The 22,987-nt window shown below is 37.3% G+C and overlaps 1 pseudogene; it reads left to right on the top strand.

Annotated features, from left to right (window-relative positions):
• Window positions 1-7,547: 7,547 nt before the first annotated feature.
• On the top strand, window positions 7,548-14,142 carry LOC116625248 (annotated as a pseudogene).
• Window positions 14,143-22,987: the final 8,845 nt, after the last annotated feature.

Raw genomic sequence — 22,987 nt, 5'->3', positions numbered from 1 at the left:
ATTGGTATTTATCATCAAAAATCACACATAATTTTTATTTTTTTTAAGATTTATTTATTTATTTATTTATTTATTTATTTATTTGAGACAGAGAGTGCGCCAGGGGGGAGAGAGAGGGGGAAAGAATCTCAAGCAGACTCTATGCTGAGCCAGAGCCCCATGAGAGGCTTGATCTGACGACCTTGAGGTCATGACCCTAGCCAAAACCAAGAGTCAGACGCTCAACTGACTGAGCCATCCAGGTGCCCCAAAATCACATGTGATTTTTTAAAAGATAAACAAAAACAAACCATGAGAGACTCTGGACTCCGGGAAACAAACTGAGGGTTGCAGAAGGGATGGGGGCGGGGGGGGGCGGGGTAACTGAGTGATGGGCATTAAGGAGGGCACGTGTTGGATTGAGCACTGGGTGTTATACGCAACTAATGAATCATTGAACACTACATCAAAAATGAATGATGTACTATATGTTGGTTAATTGAACATAATAATAAAAAAGCTCCCCCCCAAAAAAAACCACACAACAAAGACAAAGTGACTACTAATTTTTCATGCTTTGCTGTCAAACCAACAATGAATCCCCCTGTCTTACTAAGTGTATCAAATGTAATCTATTGGGCAATTCAGACACATCCTAAGCAAAAGAAAATAACTTCAGTAAATACGTTCTTATCAATTTGTCTTCCTCCTTAATTCTTTCCTTTAATCCTACCATTTTCTTGACTTAGCATCTTAATCACTCCCTTCCAAGCCCTATGTATCCTTAACCACCCAGCTAAATTTCAACCATCCTCAGTTATACTGCCCATTCTTACGCTCTTTAAATTTTGTTTAAACCATGTATATGTTCAACATAATCTGTCATCTGGCTTTATGCTCTAGCACTGTTCTCATATTGTGTTAAGTGAATAAATCCTTGAGTTTATATACCTCCTAGGGTAGGGCAGATCTACTTCATTAATGAAATAACAACATATTCACAGATGTTTACATTTCAATAGAAAGGATCTTCAGTATCAAAACAACACTTACAGGAAATAGGCTTCCCTGACTTAAAAATAAAAACAGTTCAATTGTCCTCAAATTTAAAAGATCTTATAAAGTCAAAGTCAAGAACAAAAGCCATCAGAGTCAATTCTCTTGATGTACCTTGACCTAAAACTAAGGATGGATGAGGGAAAATTTAACAACACAATCTGATTACTTGGCACATTTTAAATAAAAAACCTGAAATCAAATATTGGGACTAATTTTGTTGATTAAGCCACCCAAAGGCAAAGTAATTGGATCATTTAAATCTCAGCTGTGTGGTATGCTCTATATATGACTCAAACACCATTTCCAAAGAAATATTTTTCCATTTTATGCTAACTCATCTTTGAACGTCAGTAAAAAGGGGGAAATATGAAACGTTACAGGGTTGAGGGTGGAAGAGAGAGTGCTTTGATCTGTATTTTCTATTTATGGATCATCCTCTGTATAGGTTTGGTCTTCATTCTGAAAATTCCTAACTTTTAACAATAAAATGCCTCCAGAAATGCAGACCTGTTAAAAGGCATTAAACCATATAAACATTTTTAAATATAAATATGTTATTAATAATTTTACAATTTCATCCAAGCTACTCATTCCTATTTGTTTTCCTGATGTGTTTTTTTCTCCTTAATTACCTGTCTCAGAGATACTTCCTTTTGTGTCTGTCTTTCCTTGTGTTCCCTTGAGGCCTCATAATTAGAGCTTGCAGCACCTCTGCACCAAACAGGAAACCAAGAAAATCTTGCTTGGTTTCAGGTTTTTGTAAAAATCTGAAACCTGGAACTGGGTTTATCAAAAGTTTTCTTGAGGTAGACAAACCTTTCAGCAAGTTTTGTATAAATCTGGGATGAATTCAAAGTCAGCCTGAGCCAATTAGTTTTTTGGCAGGGAAAATTGTAACATATGACAGTTGTGTCTGGGCTAGATGGCTTTATATAAAAATGGGTGACTTTGGATGGATCTGGCTTTGAATGTGTTGGCTCTTTCCACCTGCAGGGACAAAATGTGATACAAGACTTGCAGAATTCTGTCCTCTCAGGTTCCTTGCAGGCACATTTGTCTGCTGCCATCTTATTTCCCAGGCAGAATGTTTCTTTATTCAACACTGAACATTTCCTCCCATTTGTTTTAATACTGGAATTTATTTTCCTTTAAAAACAGTGAGGATCAACTAGTAACTTACACAGGGACTGGTCACAAAAGGGAATAAGTCTCAAACTACAAGTGTCATGTGGGCAGGGATTTCTGTTCTATTTACACCTCCTAAAACAGTGCCTAGTATGTAGTAGGTGATCAATAAATATTTGTAGAATGAATAAATAAAAACTCAATGCCTTTAAAGAAACAACACAGCAGTAGAGTGAAAGGGAAAAGAAATTCCCCAGTATCTCCCCAAATTCCTTAGCCTACCTGTTATTAAAAGTACTTTTACTTCTTCCTCAAATTTTCAGTTTACCAGATAATTACAGGATTACCCAAAGAAGTCTATGCCTTAGCCATGTATGTTTTTGCTTAAATATATAATAGTGGTATTGGTGGGCACATAAGAGCAGAAGTAGTCCTTGGGGTAATTACATGGTTCTCTCTATGGAAAATAACTGCCAACACTTGTAATGTTTTTCTTGGTCTCTTTCACAAAACTGAAAGAGACTAAAGAAACTCTTATGTTATACATGAGGAATGTAAGTTTAAAGAAAGGACATGATTACCCAAAATCTTACTCAAAGTTGTTGATTAGGGGAAAGACCGGTACGTGGCTAGGTCACGTGGCTTTAAGTATTATTTTCACTCTACCATGGTGAAATTTTTCTTTCCCTCACTTTCTTTTCTTCACACAAAATGCATCACAAAATATTGGAGTTTATTTTAATTTTCCATTGGGAGTGGATCTGAAAAGAACTACACCACAAATGTATGAACTCATCAAAAACAAAAACAAAAGCACTTCCCTTCACAAAATTATTATTCCTCTTCCTTCCTGCAAACGTGTGCCTTCCCTCCAGAACTTTCAGTTATCCTATATTCATCTGAGCACCATTAAAAAGACCACATATTTATATGGTCTATCATTACCCTCAGTTTTAGTTTTGCCCAGAGTTAGAAGAAACAAGAACTCTAAGATTCATTATATCTTTCCAGGGCTCACATACATGCACCTTGAAATATCCAGAGCTTAAACAATAACTCCTGAAATTTATCTAAGTAAGGATCCCAGGTCTGTACTGTGAAGACAGTGAGTCATCATATTTGGTTCCTTTTCCTATCATCTGTTCTTACACAGTGTCCCTGCTCCATATTTAACTCATTTTGTTTTGTAAGTCCTTGACCCAAGTGTCAAGCATGTCAACTTGGTGCAATTTGAATGTCACTCTAGTGACCAGATAGCTAAGGCTACTCAATAATTAATGGTACACTTCTATTTTGGCACACAGCGTAGGCCTCAGAAATAGAACATGAGAAAAAAAATAAAGCTGATCACTGGAAAATCAAATAAAAATAGAGGAGTCAATGATTTAGAACCATGAAATTAACCCAAAGAATTCTCCATAGCACCCAATACTTCCACTTTTATATTTTGAAGAGTCAGACATTACAAGACCGCACCCACCACCCCAGGGTCCCTACATATATATTCACCTAATTATTCACCATGATTTTATAAAGCAAGTACTTAGACAATGTCTTTGCTCAGTCCCTGTAGCTATATGTGTATTCATGAAAGTGTTAATAATCATTAAATATGCACTTGCACCATATTACAGTATCCTGGGTACCGGGGGTACAACTGAGAACAAGATAGACTCAGGTCCTACAATGTAGGACTTAGATTCTATTTTTTTAATCCTATTATCTTTCTCCTCTCCTTCTGGAACTCCAATTTCCTATATGTCAAACCACTTAGTATTGATTACATATCTCTAAGGCTCTGTTCATTTTACCTCAATCCTTTTTCTATTCTTCACATTGATAATTTCTACTAATCCATCTTCAAATATATGTACTCTTTCTCTTTGTTATCTTCAAAATGTAGTTATTATATATTGCAGTTGTATATTTAAGATCTAGAATATCCTTTTTATTTAGTTTTTATTCCTTTGCTGAGATTCTCCATCATTTTATTCATTACACATATATCTTCCTTTATGTCATTAAAAATATTTATACTGGCTGCTTTAAAGTCCTTTTCTGCTAATATCATCCAGGTTATTGAAAGATCAATTTATACTACCTGCTTTTTCTTTCACATTTATTTTCTTCATATACTATATATTATTGATAATAAGTTGTAGAAACTAGATATTGCAATGTTACTGTGATGAGTGATAATTTTTTCTTCTAGAACCAGATAACTTGCCTAGATTCCAACTCCAAATTCTGTCCCCTGGGGGAGACCATAATCTGAGATTCCTGCATACTTCTTTCAACTTCCAGATGCTGTGTTTTTTCATTTGTTTGTTTGTTGTTTGTTGTTGTTTTGTTGGGCCCCACAGATTTTTTCCCCAAGAATGCCAGACAATTTAGTCAGTTTAGCACTAAGTATTTTGGTGGATTTTCAATGCAGTTTTGGGGCCTAAGTCACTTTGTATCTCTTCCTTCCAGGATTTCTCCCTAACTTTAAGGCTATTTTTCTAGCCTCAGACTCTCTTCACTGATTCTTCAAGGCAGTAAGACATTAGCTCTTTGCCTTCAGAAGCTTCTGTATAGGCTTGAGCATGCACACAAGCAAAGAGCTTCAAAATAGCAAATCTCACCTGTTACATTTCATCTTTCAAAGGGGAGGAGACGGGAGGGGAAATGAGGGGAGGGGAGGGGTAGGGAGGGGAGGGGAGGGCCAGGGAAGTTGGGGTAGGCAGAGGAAGGCAAGGCAAGGGAAGAAAAAGAAAAGAAAACGAAAAGCTCTCTTCTATTAAGATTCCATTAATTGTCAGAGGTAAAGATGTATTGGAATCAGATAAACCTTGACCTTCGAGATAGCATGCTGAGTCTCTTCATTCTGTCCATAACAGGACACAATAAACCTAGGGCTGACCGAGCCTTTAAAAAAAATTTCAGTCATACCCTCAGGCTAATCAATAGATTCTCCATTATGGTCAGGTCTATCTATGCTAAAATGCTAATGTCAGTGTTAATCCAAGTCACAGTCACTTGAGTTGGGAAAAACACACATGCAAACTCAACAACATGGCTTGAACATGGTGATTTTCTCTTAATGGACTGAGAATATTTGTTGCTCATGAGTAACTGAGCATAACTCCTTGCTATAATACACAAGGACAACCGAGTTTTCTTACTGGAAAGGGGTTATTTATCAGTAACTTTCTCAACATGATATATGGAAGAATAAAACACTAGACATTAGGGCCATCAGTGTAAGGTTTTTGTTTTGGATATGCTGTTAAGAAAACAATCAGTTTTATCATCAGGAAAGCCTTTATTCTATTTCTGTGGAGAAAAATAACCTCCCACCTGCTGTTAAACATACTTAATTGAAGAGATCCGACTGTACTGCTTACACTTGTGGCATATCACTTGAACTTTTGACTAAGTATCATTCTTCTAACATTATCACAGAATCCTAGCTCATCATGAAACAGAGGTGCTAATCAAGAGGAATTACTTAGTAATTATATTTTTATTTAGAATTCTAAACATGAGCATTGCTATTTTTGGAAGCACCCCAATCATAATTTCTCCATATGTATTTATCTAAAAAGATTCAATTAACCCTTTGTTATCTGAGCAAATCTAGATTTGTTGCCCCTCTTGTAGCACTGTTTGATGCGTAAACATGTTTTAGAACAAAATGTTCAAAGCTATAATTATTAATTATAATTGACACACACACACACTCACACACATCCAATTGGTTCTTTCTCTGGAAAACCCTGAAACCCTGAGATAGATAGATGATAGATAGATGATAGATAGATAGATAGATAGATAGATAGATAGATAGATAGATAGGTAGATAGATAGATAGGCAGATAGGTAGATAGGTAGATAGGTAGATAGATAGATAGGATTGGCCCATCTGATTACAGAGGCTAACAAGTCCCAAGATATGCATCTGGCAAGGTGGAGACCCAGAAGAGCTGGCGGTATAGTCCTGTCCAAGTCCAGAGGCCGGAGAACATGGTGTAGATCTGGTCCAGAGGCCAGTAGGCTTAAGATCCAGGAAGAGCCAGTGTTTTAAGTCCAAAAACGGGAAAAAGAATTATGTCCCAGCCTGAAAATAGTCAAGCAGGAGGAATTTCCTACTACTCAAAGGAGGGTCAGCCTTTTTGTTCTATCCAGGCCTTCAACTGATTGGATGGGAACCATCCACATTAGGATGAGCAATCTGCTTTACTCAGTCCACTGGTTCAAATTTTAATCTCATCTGGAAACACCTTCACAGACATACTCAGAAAAATATTTGATCAAATGTCTGGGCACCTTGTGGCCCAGTCAAGTTAAAATTAACCATCACATTAAGTGAAAGTGAAATGGCTAACTTATTTCAGCAATTTCTGTCCATTATATATTGTCTTGACGAAAAAAAAACCATGAGATTCAGTTCTAACTCTGATAACCAGATAAGGAAATTATTTTAATAATTCATGTAATATGTTTTTTCTCAAGTGTAATAATTAAGCTTCAGTTTATGCCTGATGCATACAATTTATGCTTCTTTGTTTCCAAGATAATATCATGCTGCCCTTTTTTGGCACATATTTTTCCTATCTGCCAATGTGCCAAAATGAAAATAATCTTCAAAAAGCTGTACAGAAACATACTTTGGGGACATACAAGTGACATTAACAAACGCTATTATGAAAATGCTATAATAGTTTTTTTTAACAGAGGTGTTTTCAACAAAAGTTTTAATTTTTAAACATGTAATTTTTATTGTTATACCTCAACTGAGAAGCAACAATCATGGTCAAATTGGTTAGGTAAAAAACAATTCCAACTACCAATCAGAACAGCTGGGTTTTAGTTCTGGTTTAGATATTTCACTAGCTATATAAGCATGGTTATGGCATAAAATTTCTCTGATCCTCAGTTTCTAGAACAATAAAATAAGGAGATTAAATGATAAAAATGGAAAGTCTGCAAATTTCTTGATAGCTCCTTGAGTTATAATTTTCTCTCAATTCAGTTCAACAGACATGTATTCTTGCCTATGAACCAAAGGTGAAACCCTGCGCTAGGTACATTTGGGGATACAGAGATTAATAACACATAATTCTGTTACCTCAAGGAGTTCACCACCTAGAGGGAAAGAAAAAAATGAATCCACAGCTTCTTTACTGTTTGAAGGACCATAGTAAATATTTTAACCAAGTTCCAAAGCCAAAACCATAAAATGACAGAGATGAGAATAATCATTCTCAACCAAGGTAACAGAAGACATGGTATTTTATGTGAGCAGAAATTCAATATATTATGCAATCCACTATACTAAACTTTACTTTTGTTTCAGTACTTAGAATGAAACAAAATGTTGTATTGTGTAACTTAAACACTATATGGAGCGGATCTTGGTGGAACTGCAGTATGTCGTAGAGGTAATGCTACATAGCACCAAAATGCATTTCCTTCTCTTCCTGGTCACATAACCAGTCCACATTCCTCAGCTTTTTCCTTCAATTAGAATGGCTGGGTAACTGAGTGCCAATGGAATACAGGTAAAGGGAAATACACCCTTTCAAGGCCCACACTCCAAACACCTTGTCTACAGTACTACTCATTCTTTTCTCTCTTTTGTTAGCCAGATTCAAGAAATCCACTGGTGACCCTGAGGTAATGAAGAAGTGAGAAGATACTCAAAGAAAAAGCCAATCTCCTGAATGATTGTGTGGACAAGAACCCTTTTCATGGCAACACACACTGGATGTAACATGAGCATAAAATAAACCTTAAATCACCGCAATTTTTGGAGTGTAAAAGTACTTAGCCTACTTGGGCTCATAGAGAAATTGGTACCTTGACATGTAATAATTTCATAACAAAACAGATTATGTGGTGTAGGTTTAGCAATGGGGTGGTAGTAGGAATAAAATTCATTTCAGAGGCAAGACACCCAGCAGCCTATATTATACGATAGCAATATGGTAACAGGGAATTAGACTAGGAAAACTGACAGAATTCAAGGAAAATAGAGAAACCCACAATCATAGTTAGAGATTTTAACATCCTGCTTTCAGTAATTTAAAAAAACAAATGGATAAAAATCAAAATAATATAAAATATCTAAATACTTTCAACCAACCAGACATAATTGAGATTTATAAAATATTACACCCAAAACACTGAAGAATATACTATTGACCCTTGAACAACACAGGTTTGCACTGTGTGGGTCTACTTATATGTGGAATTTTTTTAATAGATACAGTATAGTACTATGTCCTTATGATTGTCTTAATAAAACTTTCTTTTCTCTAGCTTACTTTATTGTAAGAATGTGGTATATAATACATATACAAAATATGTGTTAATCATCATTTATGTTATTGGTAAGGCTTCCAGTCATCAGTAGGCTATTAGGAGTTAAGTTTTTGGGGAGTCAAAAATTATACCTAGATTTTCAAAGGTGAAGGGTTGGGGCTGTCAGCACCCCTAACCCTGTGTTGTTCAAAGGTCAACTGTATATTATTTTCAAGCAAATGAAGATGTTCACCAAGACCATATTTGGGGCCATAGACCAAATCTCAAAAAACTTCCAAAGAATTAAAATCATCTAGAATAGGGCGCCTGGGTGGCTCAGTCATTAAGCATCTGCCTTCGGCTCAGGTCATGATCCCAGGGTCCTGGGATTGAGTCCCACATTGGGCTCCTTGCTCAGCGGGGAGCCTGCTTCTCCCTCTCCCCCTCCCCCTGCTTGCATTCCCTCTCTCGCTGTGTCTCTCTCTGTCAAATAAATAAATAAAATCTTAAAAAAATAAAATAAAATAAAATCATCTAGAATATATTCTCTAATCACATTAATTAAAATTAAGTAAAAAGAAAAACCCAAAATATCTAGAAAATCGCCAAATATTTAGAAGTCAAGCAATGCCCTTCTAAATACTCACAGGTCAAAGAAGAAATGACAAAGGAAATTAGAAAATATTTCAACTTGAATCATAATGAAGACACAATGTGTCAAAGTTTTGGGACTGCAGCTAAAGCCCTTACAGGAAAATGTTTGCTTCTTTTTTTCTATTTTAATTCCGGTGTAGTGAATATGCAGTGTTATATTAGTTTCTGCTGTATAATACAGTGATTCAACGATTCTATACATTACTCAGTTCTCATCATTTAAGTGTACTTTTAATCCTCTTCACCTATTTCACTTAATTTTTGCCTTTAAATGCTTATATTAGAAAAGAGAAAAGTTTAAGATTAATTAACAAAATGTCCAACTCAAGAAGAAAAAAAAAAGGCAACCTTGACAAAAAGAAAATATAAAGAAGGAAATCATAAAGATAATGACAGAATCATACTAGTTGGTTCTCAAGAAAAAAAAGATTAATAAAACTGATAAAACCCAAGAAATGCTGATAAAGAGAAAAAAAGAAAAAACATGAATTATCAATATGAGGAATGAATTACAGTTTATAAACACAGACCCTACAGACATTAAATGGAAAATAAGGGGATAATATGACTTTATGACAGTCTATAGAAGAAATTAGATAAAATGGAAACATTTCCTTTAAAAATTCAATTTACCAAAACTGACACAAAAACAAATAAAAAACCTGAACAGCCATTATACTGTTTTAAAAAAAGACTTTGTAATTAAAAATTTTCCACAAAAGAATCTCCATGTTCAGATGGCTTTACTTGGGAGTACTGTCAAATATTTCAAGAACTACTAAGCTTAGACTAAACTTTTCAGGCAATACAGGAGGGAACACTCCTCAACTCATTTTATGAGACCAGTATAACCCTGATACCAAAACCTAACAAAAATATTAAAAGAACAAAATTACAGGCCACTATCCCTCATAAGCATAAACATAGAAATTGTCACCAAAATATTAGGAAATCGGATCCAGCATTATAGAAAAATAATAAACATTATTGTCAAATGTGTTAGTCAAAGTTCTCTAGAAAAACAGAACCAATATTATAATTTTGTGTGTGTGTGTGTGTGTGTGTGTGTGGCATTAAAAGAAACTCTTCTTAAAAATACATTGTTTTCAGCTTTTTCACAACGGGATTGCCGCCAGAACGCAGGTGTCATGAAAACCACCGCTCAACCTAAACTAAAATGGGAAAGGAAAAGACACATCAACATCGTTGTCATAAGACACATAGATTCGGGCAAGTCTACCACTACTGGTCATCTGATCTACAAATGTGGTGGGATCAACAAAAGAACTATTGAAAAATTTGAGAAGGAGGCTGCTGAGATGGGAAAGGGCTCCTTCAAGTATGCCTGGGTCTTGGATAAACTGAAAGCTGAACATGAACGTGGTATCACCATTGATATCTCCCTGTGGAAATTCGAGACCAGCAGTATTATGTGACCATCATTGATGCCCCAGGACACAGAGACTTTATCAAAAACATGATTACAGGCACATCTCAGGCTGACTGTGCTGTCCTGATTGTTGCTGCTGGTGTCATTGAATTTGAAGCCAGTATCTCCAAGAATGGGCAGACCCATGATCATGCCCTTCTGGCTTACACACTGGGTGTAAAACAACTAATTGTTGGTGTTAACAAGATGGATTCCACTGAGCCACCCTACAGCCAGAAGAGATATGAGGAAATCGTTAAGGGAGTCAGCACCTACATTAAGAAAATTGGCTACAACCCCGACAGAGTAGCATTTGTGCCAATTTCTGGTTGGAATGGTGACAACATGCTGGAGCCAAGTGCTGACATGCCTTGGTTCAAGGGATGGAAAGTCACCTGTAAAGATGGGAATGCCAGTGGAACCACACTGCTTGAAGCTCTGGATTGCATTCTGTAACCAACTCATCCAACTGATGAGCCCTTGCGTCTGCCTCTCCAGGACGTCTACAAAATTGGTGGTATTGGTACTGTCCCTGTGGGCAAGTCGAGACTGGTGTTCTTAAACCTGACATGGGGTCACCTTTGCTCCAGTCAATGTTACAACTGAAGTAAAGTCTGTTGAAATGCACCATGAAGCTTTGAGTGAGGCTCTTCCTGGGGACAATGTGGGCTTCAATGTCAAGAATGTATCTCTCAATCCCTGGGCTGCAAGGTTGGTTCAACATCCGCAAATCAATCAATGTGATACAATACATTAACAAAAGAAAGAACAAGAATCATATGATCCTCTCAATAGATGCAGAAAAAGCATTTGACAAAGTACAGCATCCTTTCTTGATCAAAACTCTTCAGAGTATAGGGATAGAGGGTACATACCTCAATATCATAAAAGCCATCTATGAAAAACCTACAGCGAATATCATTCTCAATGGGGAAAAACTGAGAGCTTTCCCCCTAAGGTCAGGAACGCGGCAGGGATGTCCACTATCACCACTGCTATTCAACATAGTATTGGAAGTCCTAGCCACAGCAATCAGACAACAAAAAGAAATCAAAGGCATCCAAATCGGCAAAGAAGAAGTCAAACTCTCACTCTTTGCAGATGATATGATACTTTATGTGGAAAACCCCAAAGACTCCACCCCAAAACTGCTAGAACTCATACAGGAATTCAGTAAAGTGGCAGGATATAAAATCAATGCACAGAAGTCAGTGGCATTCCTATACACCATCAACAAGTCAGAAGAAAGAGAAATTAAGGAGTCGATCCCATTTACAATTGCACCCAAAACCATAAGATACCTAGGAATAAATCTAACCAAAGAGGCAAAGGATCTGTACTCAGAAAACTATAAAATACTCATGAAAGAAATTGAGGAAGACACAAAGAAATGGAAAAACGTTCCATGCTCATGGATTGGAAGAACAAATATTGTGAAGATGTCAATGCTACCTAGAGCAATCTACACATTCAATGCAATCCCCATCAAAATACCATCCACTTTCTTCAAAGAAATGGAACAAATAATCCTAAAATTTGTATGGAACCAGAAAAGACCCCGCATAGCCAGAGGAATGTTGAAAAAGAAAAGCAAAGCTGGCGGCATCACAATTCCGGACTTCCAGCTCTACTACAAAGCTGTCATCATCAAGACAGTATGGTACTGGCACAAAAACAGACACATAGATCAATGGAACAGAATAGAGAGCCCAGAAATGGACCCTCAACTCTATGGTCAACTAATCTTTGACAAAGTAGGAAAGAATGTCCAATGGAAAAAAGACAGTCTCTTCAACAAATGGTGTTGGGAAAATTGGACAGCCACATGCAGAAGAATGAAACTGGACCATTTCCTTACACCACACACAAAAATAGACTCCAAATGGTTGAAAGACCTCAATGTGAGACAGGAGTCCATCAAAATCCTAAAGGAGAACACAGGCAGCAAGCTCTTCGACCTCAGCCGCAGCAACTTCTTCCTAGAAACATCGCCAAAGGCAAGGGAAGCAAGGGCAAAAATGAACTATTGGGACTTCATCAAGATAAAAAGCTTTTGCACAGCAAAGGAAACAGTCAACAAAACCAAAAGACAACTGACAGAATGGGAGAAGATATTTGCAAATGACATATCAGATAAAGGGTAGTATCCAAAATCTATAAAGAACTCACCAAACTCAACACCAAAAGAACAAAGAATCCAATCAAGAAATGGGCAGAAGACATGAACAGACATTTTTCCAAAGAAGACATTCAAACGGCCAACAGACACATGAAAAAGTGTTCAATATCGCTCGGCATCAGGGAAATCCAAATCAAAACCTCAATGAGATACCACCTCACACCAGTCAGAATGGCTAAAATTAACAAGTCAGGAAATGACAGATGTTGGCGGGGATGCAGAGAAAGGGGAACCCTCCTACACTGTTGGTGGGAATGCAAGCTGGTGCAGTCACTCTGGAAAACAGTATGGAGGTTCCTCAAAAAGTTGAAAATAGAGCTACCATATGATCCAGCAATTGCACTCCTGGGTATTTACCCCAAAGATACAAAAGTAGGGACCCGAAAGGGTACGTGCACCCCGATGTTTATAGCAGCAATGTCCACAATAGCCAAACTGTGGAAAGAGCCAAGATGTCCATCAACAGATGAATGGATAAAGAAGAGGTGGTATATATATACAATGGAATATTATGCAGCCATCAAAAGGAATGAGATCTTGCCATTTGCAACGACGTGGATGGAACTGGAGGGTATTATGCTGAGCGAAATAAGTCAAACAGAGAAAGACATGTATCATATGACCTCACTGATATGAGGAATTCTTAATCTCAGGAAACAAACTGAGGGTTGCTGGAGTGGGGGAGAAGAACCATGAGAGACGATGGACTCTGAAAAACAAACTGAGGGTTCTAGAGGGGAGGGGGGTGGGAGGATGGGTTAGCCTGGTCATGGGTACTGAGGAGGGCACGTTCTGCATGGAGCACTGGGTGTTATGCACAAACAATGAATCATGGAACACTATATCTAAAAACTAATGATGTAATGTATGGGGATTAACATAACAATAAAAAAATAAAAAAAAAAAAAGAATGTATCTGTCAAAGATGTTCGTCATGGCAATGTGGCTGGTGACAGCAAAAATGACCCACCAGTGGAAGTAGCTGGCTTCATGGCTCAGCTGATTATCCTGAACCATCCAGGCCAAATCAGTGCTGGATTGTCACACAGCTCACATTGCTTGCAAGTTTGCTGAGCTGAAGGAGAAGATAGATCGTCGTTCTGGAAAAAAGGTGGAAGATGGTCCCAAGTTCATGAAATCTGGTGATGCTGCCATTGTTGATATGGTTCCTGGCAAGCCTATGTGTGTGGAGAGCTTCTCTGACTATCCTCCTCTGGGCCATTTTGCTATTTGTGACATGAGACAGATGGCTGCTGTGAGTGTCATCAAACCAGTGGACAAAAAAAGCAGCTGGAGCTGGCAAGGTCACCGAGTCTGCCCAGAAAGCTCAGAAGGCTAAATGAATATTATCCCCAATACCTGCCACCCCAGTCTTATTCAGTGGTGGAAAAACGGTCTCAAAACTGTTTGTGTCAATTGACCATTTAAGTTTAATAGTAGAAGACTGGTTAATGATAACAATGCATCGTGAAACCTTCAGAAGGAAAGGAGAATGTTTTGTGGACCATTTGTTTTTGTGTGTGTGTGTGTATGTGGCATTAAGTTATTAGTTTTTAAAATCAGTAATTTTTAATGGAAACAACTTGACCAAAAATCTGTCACAGAATTTTGAGACCCATTAAAACAAAAGTTTAATGAGAAACCTGTGTCTTCTTTTGGTCAACACTGTAACCTTGTATAGTACTATTCAGGTAAAAGTAAATGTTGTGCAGACCCTATTTCTAATGTTAAAATATGCCGAAACTTAAATTTGGGTTAACATTTTTTTCATGGGTGGGAACTTGAGCTTTTTCACCTTGTCTAAGGGAAAGAAACTGTATAAGTAATAATAAAAAGCTATGGGAAAGGGATCTGTTGGTGCAACACAGAACAGATAAGCAAAGAGTAACACCACAAGATAGTTACAAAACACGTTAAACTCTGTAACACCAAAGTCAGTGTGTTGCATATAAAACTTGTATTATATCACTATGGAGTAAACTTGTTGATATATTGTCAAAAAAAACACATTGTTTTCAGGAAGAGTTCATAACGGAAATTATAATATACAGAACTGAGTAAAATCACTAAATATCTGACTTGTGGGATGTAACTACAGCAATAATAAAAGGGAAACACACAGCATTAAATGCATACATTAAGAAAAGAGGAAAGATGAAAATCAATAAGCTAAACGTCCTACTGAAGAAGGTAGAAAAAGCTCAGCAGGAATATTGTATAAAAGATCTGTACAAGAAAAACATTGGAAGTTTTATAAACTAACAACAACCAATTAGAAACCTCAATATTTTAAAATACTATTCAAAGTAGCAAGAAAAGTAAGACATACCTGTAATCAAGACATTATAAATGTGTACATTTTATTGAAGGACAAAACGAAAAGGCAATCGTCTTATATAGATCATGTGAGACACATAATATTTTAAAGTATATATATTGAAATTTAAGTACAAATTGTTACAGATTGTAGATGTTATAAATTCTGATGAAAAGCACAATGGTAAAGGAGTTAGAGAAGCTGTGTTCTGATCCCAAATCTGCCATTAAATACCTGGGTGATTTTAAGATATTTATATTTCTTTGAGCCTCCAGTATCTTTATTCATAATGTAGAGGTAAGTATTCCTTCAAATGATACTTAAAACAAATATTAAGTATAAAAGCAACTGAGATATTACATATCATTATGTAGATATGATAGATTATAACAACTGAGAAGTTTCCATCAGTTTATGATTTATGTGGCCAAACAACTAGGAAGCATAGACAATACTCCCAAAGTACTAGTTAGTTTAAACTTTTCTCAACTGCACTGGAGAAACAGATTGTATTTTGCAAAGAAGAGCTCACCAATAATGTGTGGTCTTCCCATAGGTTCTTCTTACAATGCGCTATTGACATATCTTCATGTCAAGGTTCCCTTGAACTTGGGCAGACTTTTATAACTGCATTAACCAATAGGATGTGACAGTAGTGACCCTGTATGACTTCCATAGGTTATAAAAATCAGTATCTCTCTTGAGACACTTGCCCTTGAAATCCAGCCACCTGGATTGTTGGGAGAAAGCTGAAGCCGTATGTTCTGTTCAGCCTAGCCAACTTCTCAGCTGAATGCCAGCATCCACTGCTGGACAGGTCAGTAAATAAGCCTCCAGTTGATTCCAGTCTTCAGTCTTCAAATGAAGTATGAAAGTATGAGAATATTCACTATTTTTTTAAGCCACTTAGTTTTGGGGTAATTACACAATAATAGATCAGTAATACAACTTGATTTCCACAAATACTTCTAAAAACCTCATAAGATCCAGTAGTTTCTGCTTCCTCTCCTATTAGTGTGTGACATATCGTTAGCAGGACTCAGAAGGCAGAGCTGACAGATCTCAATAGAGAAGATACGTAAGATAGGAACCGTAATGTCTAAAGAACACTTGCAGTCGGAGTTTCTGACTTGGGTGAGAATGGGACAGAGAAGGACAAGCTAATGAGAAACTTTAATTTGGAAATACAGTAATACATCTTCAAGCCAGCCTTCCCATGGCAACTTTTTATTCGAGCACAGGCATGAAATATTTAGAATTGCTAGAACTCCACTAGGAAGACTTTCATCCCTGCAAAAGAGTTTGTAGCCAGGAGCTGCCTGCTGGCACTGCGTGCAAGAACGTACCATTTGTTCAATGCCAGAGATTATTCTTTGAGTGACTGACACCCTCCAACCCATCTCCAAAGGCTCCTTTGCCTTTATGACTGACACCTCCCAGGAAAGAGGGGTTATAATTGCCTCTTCTTTAGGGACTGGAGGCTGTTGGAGGGTATTGCTTTGGAGTGCCAGAGACCTTCTGCTCAGCAAGCATCACAGGCTCCGTGGGAGAAACATTTCAACTCAGTGGGAAAGACAAAGGCAACTGATAGAAAGAAATTCATGGGGCTGATGTGTTTCTGTCCAGACTTCCCTTATTGTCATTTCATTTCACCCAGTTACAGGGACCTGTTTAAAATCTGTCACGACAGATTTTATGACACGTTCATTTAAAGAAAAAAAAAAAAAAAATCCTGGGTATGTTCTTGTCCCACCCACATCCCCCTCAGAGAATATCAAAAATGGGAAATCAGCAATGTCACCTTCTGCCCAAACACAGGCGCTGCCGCTGACAAGAAAACCAGGCGCTCCTCGTTTCCGGGGAAGCAGAGATGGAGGCAGGCAGAGCGTGTGACAGAGTGCGAGACGGCCTGAGGTAAAAGAGGTTGTCAACTTAGGTGGTTTTCTCAGATGAGCCAAAAAGGTGCCTAAGGGCCAGGAGAACTGGAGATTCTATTTAATGAAAGTACAGATTTTCATAGAGTGAAACATCATATATGTGAATGGGTTTGACCCAGTCATGACCGGGTGGACAATATTATAGGTCAGTGATTCCCTAACTTTCTACAAGAAGTATTACTATAATTATTATTATCATTATTATTATGTTAATTGTATGGGATACATATATTGGGAGCCTATTAGTTCTATAATTCCATTCAAAAACATGCAACCTTGACATTTTTGCAGTCAGGTGGCTACATTTTACGGGGTAAATATATATGGTGTATCTTAGGCATTCTGAAATATTGAGGTGAGGTTGTACATACCTACTCCTATTTCCATGGACTCTTAAGATTGTGAAAAATACAAGTAAAGAGCAATCAATCTAGAAGAGTCCAGGGCGATGTCCCTCCCCCTTGACAGAAAAATTTCAAAGACCTAACAAGTTAAGAAGTCCCTTTGCTGAATCCTCTCTAGTAAACTGAAAATATGAAAATACCAAAGCTTCTTGAGTAAGCCAATTGACACAGCAAAATTCTTGTAGGAAACAAAAGCTAGAAATGGAGGCATGGAATGCCTATGTTTAAGAAAACCCCAGTAATATAGTGGCTAAAAATACACTCTGTGACAGAAGGCCTGTGTTTGAACCACAGCTGTGCTGTTCACTACCCGTATGCCCTTGGGCAAGTTATATACCCTTAGTTTCTTGTCTGTAAAATGGGGATCACAGTGATTACCTGCATCCAGGAATGTAGGGAAACTTTAAAATGTCATACATGTAAAGCACTTGAACAGTGACACATAGTAAGAAATGAATGAATGCTAACCCTGTATGAGCAGTAGTTTTGTAAAACACCATCCCATAAGGAAACTGATTTTTTACCAAACTTGTAGAATTGTTTACCAAAATTGTAAAAACCAGAAAAGTATTGTTCTAGGTCACAGAGTAAGAAATACAGCTAAGATTCAAACCTAGGCAGGCTGGCCGTAGAAATTACATCCGGAAAGTGCAAAAGGTACCTACATGATTTCACTGGGCTTGAACCTATGTAACACAATACTGTGAAGTGGTCTTTTTACAATGAGGAAACAGAAGCCCCAAAAGGATGTGTAATTGCACAGCCACAGAACAATATTAAGGATGAAACAAGCCTTCCCACCCAGGTTTTTTTTTTAACCCTATTCTCTTTCCAGTCTCTCTTCCTAAGTCATATTTATTTAGGCTAAAAATTGTCACCCTGACTTCTTCACCCACGTTGCTCTTGGCTTTTTTTTCTCACTACCCATCAAGAAATCTCAGCCACCATGAATGTCACCTTGTCTAAGGACTTTTCCCTTAGAAAAGTTGCTCTACTTGTTATTAATCTCTCACTTTTCTAATCTCCCACCATACTTACTGTCTATAGCCCTGTTACTCAAAGTATGGTCCACAGACCAGCAACATCAGCATCACCCGGGAGCTGGTTAGAAAAAGCAGAACATCAGGCTCCACCCTGGACCTCCTGAAGACAGTCTACATTTTAAGCAGATTCCCAGGTGACAGGGGTATTTCAGTGTTTAAGAGGATTCTCTCAATAACAACATAATTGGCATTTTGTGCTGGATGTTTCTATATATTATAAACATTGTAGTATGTTTAGCAATATCCCTGGCCCCTACCCACTAGATGCCAGTAGTGTACCCTCTCACCCCATCCCTCTCCCTTCCCTCCTCTACCCCCCTCTCCCCACCATCTTGATCAAAAATGTCTCCAGGTATTGTCAAATATCACCTGCAGGTGGTGCAAATCAACCCCAGTTGAGAACCACTGGTCTACATGGAACAGTTTTCTCCTCAGTCATATGGCTGCCCATATTCTTCACTGTAGTTTTAGAGTAGTAATTTTGTCTTCAGTACTTCATTATAAATGCCACATCTCCTTCCTCCGTATCCCTTGTATAGGATATCTTAGTGACTGCCTATAGCAGTAAGCATCCTTATACTGTTTCCTTCTCCCTATTCCATCCACTCTTGATCTATAAGATCAATCCCCAAATAACCTAACTGCATAAGTCTTTGTTTCAAGCTCTGCTTTCAAGTGACCCAAGCTGAGCCACTCCTATAAAATCGAGAAGAATGTGGGTACTATACTCAATAAATATGTGTCAATTGAATAATAAAGCAAAATATCATTAACTCTAAAACAGTCCATGCTCATGAGGGGAGTGGTAATATATTAGATGTATCCATCTCTCCATTAACGATGAAAATAGCATGTGAGTCGCTCAATAAATAATCATTAACTAAATTAATATAAAATCTTTTAAATTTAAACATCTCCTCCTGTTTAAATAATACCTTTGGTGTTATTGCTACTTCAATTTTATAACCCCATAGTTAGGAGAGAATAATGCTTGAAGTAATCTCTTTGAAATCAACATAGTTAATTACTTCCTGGCTATTAGATGTGAAACAGCAAGCAAGGCTATAAGAAATTTCTAAGTTGGGCACAAGAAGGAAATTTTGTCTGGGATTTCCCAAGCCATCATTTTTACTACTGTTTTTGCTTTTAAGGGAAGATTGAAGGAGAGCTAATTTCTGAATTAATTTTCCTCTGAATAAAGTTTCCAAGTGCAACAATACAAGTGTTCCCTGATGTTTCTGGAATTCATCCTGAGATTTGTCTTGATGTGTTTGTCTGCCATAATCACAATTGTTTTTTCTGTTTTAATTATTATAATTCTTATAATGGAAAGTAGCAAAGCCCCTAATATTCTGCTTTTACAGTATTCAAATGATTAATATCAAAAAAAGAACAGCAAGAAAAGAGAGTACAGTGCAATGCCACTTGTTGGTTTTTAAAAAAAAAAAGATGCATTGTAAATAAAATGCATAAATATCACGTTATAGTTACACATTTGTTATGTTAATTTCTTTAGCAAAAAAAATCACAACAAATATTTTCTCAAATTTTGTTTGTTATAGCTCTCCAACAAGGAATTTCAGCTAACTATTTGGGATAAATATAAAAAGAGTTTCAAAATGACATTTCTACTATTGAGTAATAATGTTCCTTGGGATTACTGCTCTTATGTTACTTTAAAATATTTGCAGGAGGAGAGGGGTCCTGGGAGAGGTATTTATCATAAACTACCTGAGTTCTAGCTACCAGTGTAATGTTGGTACAAGATGGTGAAGCAGCTGACAAACATTGATTCCATTTAAAAGCATGGCTTCAGCCACTTCCCCCACTGCATTTTATCCACAGAAGCATTCTGTCCCAGCTGTCAAGTTTCCCCTACGTTAGCAAGTAACTGATCACAGTGATTTGTAAAAACTGACTTTAAACCCTTGCTCAGTGGGGCTGTATCTCAGGAAAGGTTCTTGGGAGATGCAAGGTTAAACTGATGGATCACTTGAACTACAGCATGATGGTGCTCCACATCGTTATTAGCATCCCAAGGACAGAGAAGGAGCCTGGGAAGTAAGAAGGCAAAATGTGCCACCAATTGAAGATCAGGCCAAGAAGAAGTGTGGGGCCTCAGAAAGAATGCAAATCTGGGTAATTGGGCAAAAATATCTAATAAGAAAAGCGGGCTCAAATGAGTCTCAATTGGAGTGGTTTACACCTGCAATCCATGATGTTTGCCCATAATCTGGTTATGGGTTAATGGGGATGTTTCATCAACCTCCAGCTAAAATTTTTAAATAAATAAATAAGACCCACATCTGGAGTTTTTCACAGAGATAAATTTACTCAACTCAAAAGACTGTCCTTTATTATGTTATGATTATATCTTTCTCTCGCTTTTTTGGTTAGTATATTAGTTTGGGTTGGTAATACTCTACTATTCTCTCCTCTCTGTTATAACTAATCTGAAATTTCTGTGTCTCCAGATGAGAAAGTTTTATTGTACATTCGCATCACAGTTCTTGTAGTCATTCGGGGAAAGAAAAAAAAGGTTGACGACTATGTGCCAGTCCTCAAATTTTTTTAAATTTTGCTAATACATGAAATCTCAAAATGTGGGAAGCATACTTTTAAAAATGTTAGATATATCAAGATTTTCAAGCTGCAACTTTAATTCCATTCTTAAATTCAGATGGACCCTATACCTTTACACAATAACTTCTAGCTCTTTCTTCCTTTTTTACTTCCCAGACTACTTCTCGAACATTCCCTAAAGACAAAAAGAAGTACAGAGGTCAGGGACAGAAAAGACTATGAAACGTGACAAGGAGCCAATCCATTGTTATGGACAATTCTACCTCGAGTCTCTATTATTTGTACATGTTAATGAACTTTCCTGGATCAGGAAATAAGCATCCTGGTGGAGAATTCAATGAAGATGTGAGCTCATTAAGTAACAGAGGTCTGAAGAGCAAATAAAAAGGCAAGAATAATGAGAAAGCAGTAGGAAGAAAAAGAACATATGAGAATGGTACTGCTTAAATCAATAGATTCTCAGCTTAAGTACTTACTCCTTTCAGCTCTAACTAACACATCCAAAATAGATGCAGGTTAAATGGGAAAGTTTTTCCACAATGTGCCTACTTCCCTTTCATGGAACTGGCAGTCTAAATTAAAACCTATTGTGATAAGGATACCTGGCTCAAGGTTCTACTACCAAAGTGTAAATGCTATTGCATTTGTGCATTGGCAGCAAGCATTTCTCTTCTCCCTGGCATTCTTTTTCTATAAACCGACTCTAATGGGAAAAAAAAAAAAAAAATGTTGCTACCCCTCTGTATTTTTTTTTTTTTTTTTTGTATTACTATTGGGTGCTGAATATTTGTATGCTCATGACAAGACACTAACATTACTGGAGAACCCCATATGGACCAAGCAGAGCTTGAGGGAACTTTGAAAGGTATTATCCTTATTTTAAATATAAGGAAATAAAATCTAAGAAATGTCATTAAAATTTAAACTATGTGCATAACACAGCAAGGATTTAATTAAATGAGGAAATTCCTGAAAATGATCACTTAAATAAAACAGGCCTGGGAACACCCCATACTATACGGAACACTGGAATCTGATGTGTTCACCTAAGGCACCGGATTTTTACTACTATTACCATTTGAGCATGCTTGCTCTCACTCTCTTTCTCATTTGGAGGTCCACTCAATCTAAATAATGATCTATAACAATACATAGAAGGTCCTATTACTCTCACATTATAAAAACATCAAAAAGAAAGAGAATGAATGAAATAATACTCTGGAGAGAGAACAATACGCATGGTTACCGTTGTCAGTTTTAGAAAAGTAATATGTAACAAATTACAATTGAATACAATATAGTTTCTACATTAACTTCTATTTTAGTTAATATAATAGCCCAAAAATGATACTGGCTTAAAGAAGACAGAAGTTCATTTCTCCCTCATATAAAAGACAGGTGGGTGGACTTCTATCTTATTGCTCTGCCATCCTTAATACCTGGCTTCACCTTGAGGTCCAACATGGCTACTCCAGCTCCCATTATCACCTTTTCATTCTAGCCTGGGAAGTGAAGTCAAGCCCCTTCCTTTTCAAACCCAACAGGAAACTTGCACATATCACTTCCAATAACAACCCACTGGCCAGACTTTATTTTTTTTAAGATTTATTTATTCATTATTTTAGGGAGAGAAAGAGAAAGAAAGCAGGGGTGGGAGGAAGGGGCAGAGGGAGAGGGAGAGAATCTCAAGCAGACTCCCTGCTGAGTGGGGGGACCCATGCGGGGCTCAATCTCACAACCCTGAGATCATGACCTGAGCTGAAACCAAGAGTCAGACGCTCAACTGACTGAGCCACCCAGGTGCCCCTTGCCTTCCACTGGCTAGACTTTAGTCACATGGTCACATAAAACTTCCAAGAAGGCTGGGAAATACCATCTTTAATCAGGTGACTGTGCCTAACTAGTATCCCGTTATTAAGGAAGACTGGATGTTCTGCTGCAAGCATCAGTTCTGCTCCATTGGGAAAAAAAGTGGTGAAAACCCTTAGCTGGT

Source organism: Phoca vitulina, unplaced genomic scaffold (assembly GCF_004348235.1).
Source record: "Phoca vitulina isolate PV1807 unplaced genomic scaffold, GSC_HSeal_1.0 scaffold75, whole genome shotgun sequence".
Taxonomy (NCBI): Eukaryota; Metazoa; Chordata; class Mammalia; order Carnivora; family Phocidae; genus Phoca; species Phoca vitulina.
The sequence above is the reverse complement of the archived record's forward strand: the minus strand, read 5'-3'. Positions and strand labels throughout refer to the sequence as shown.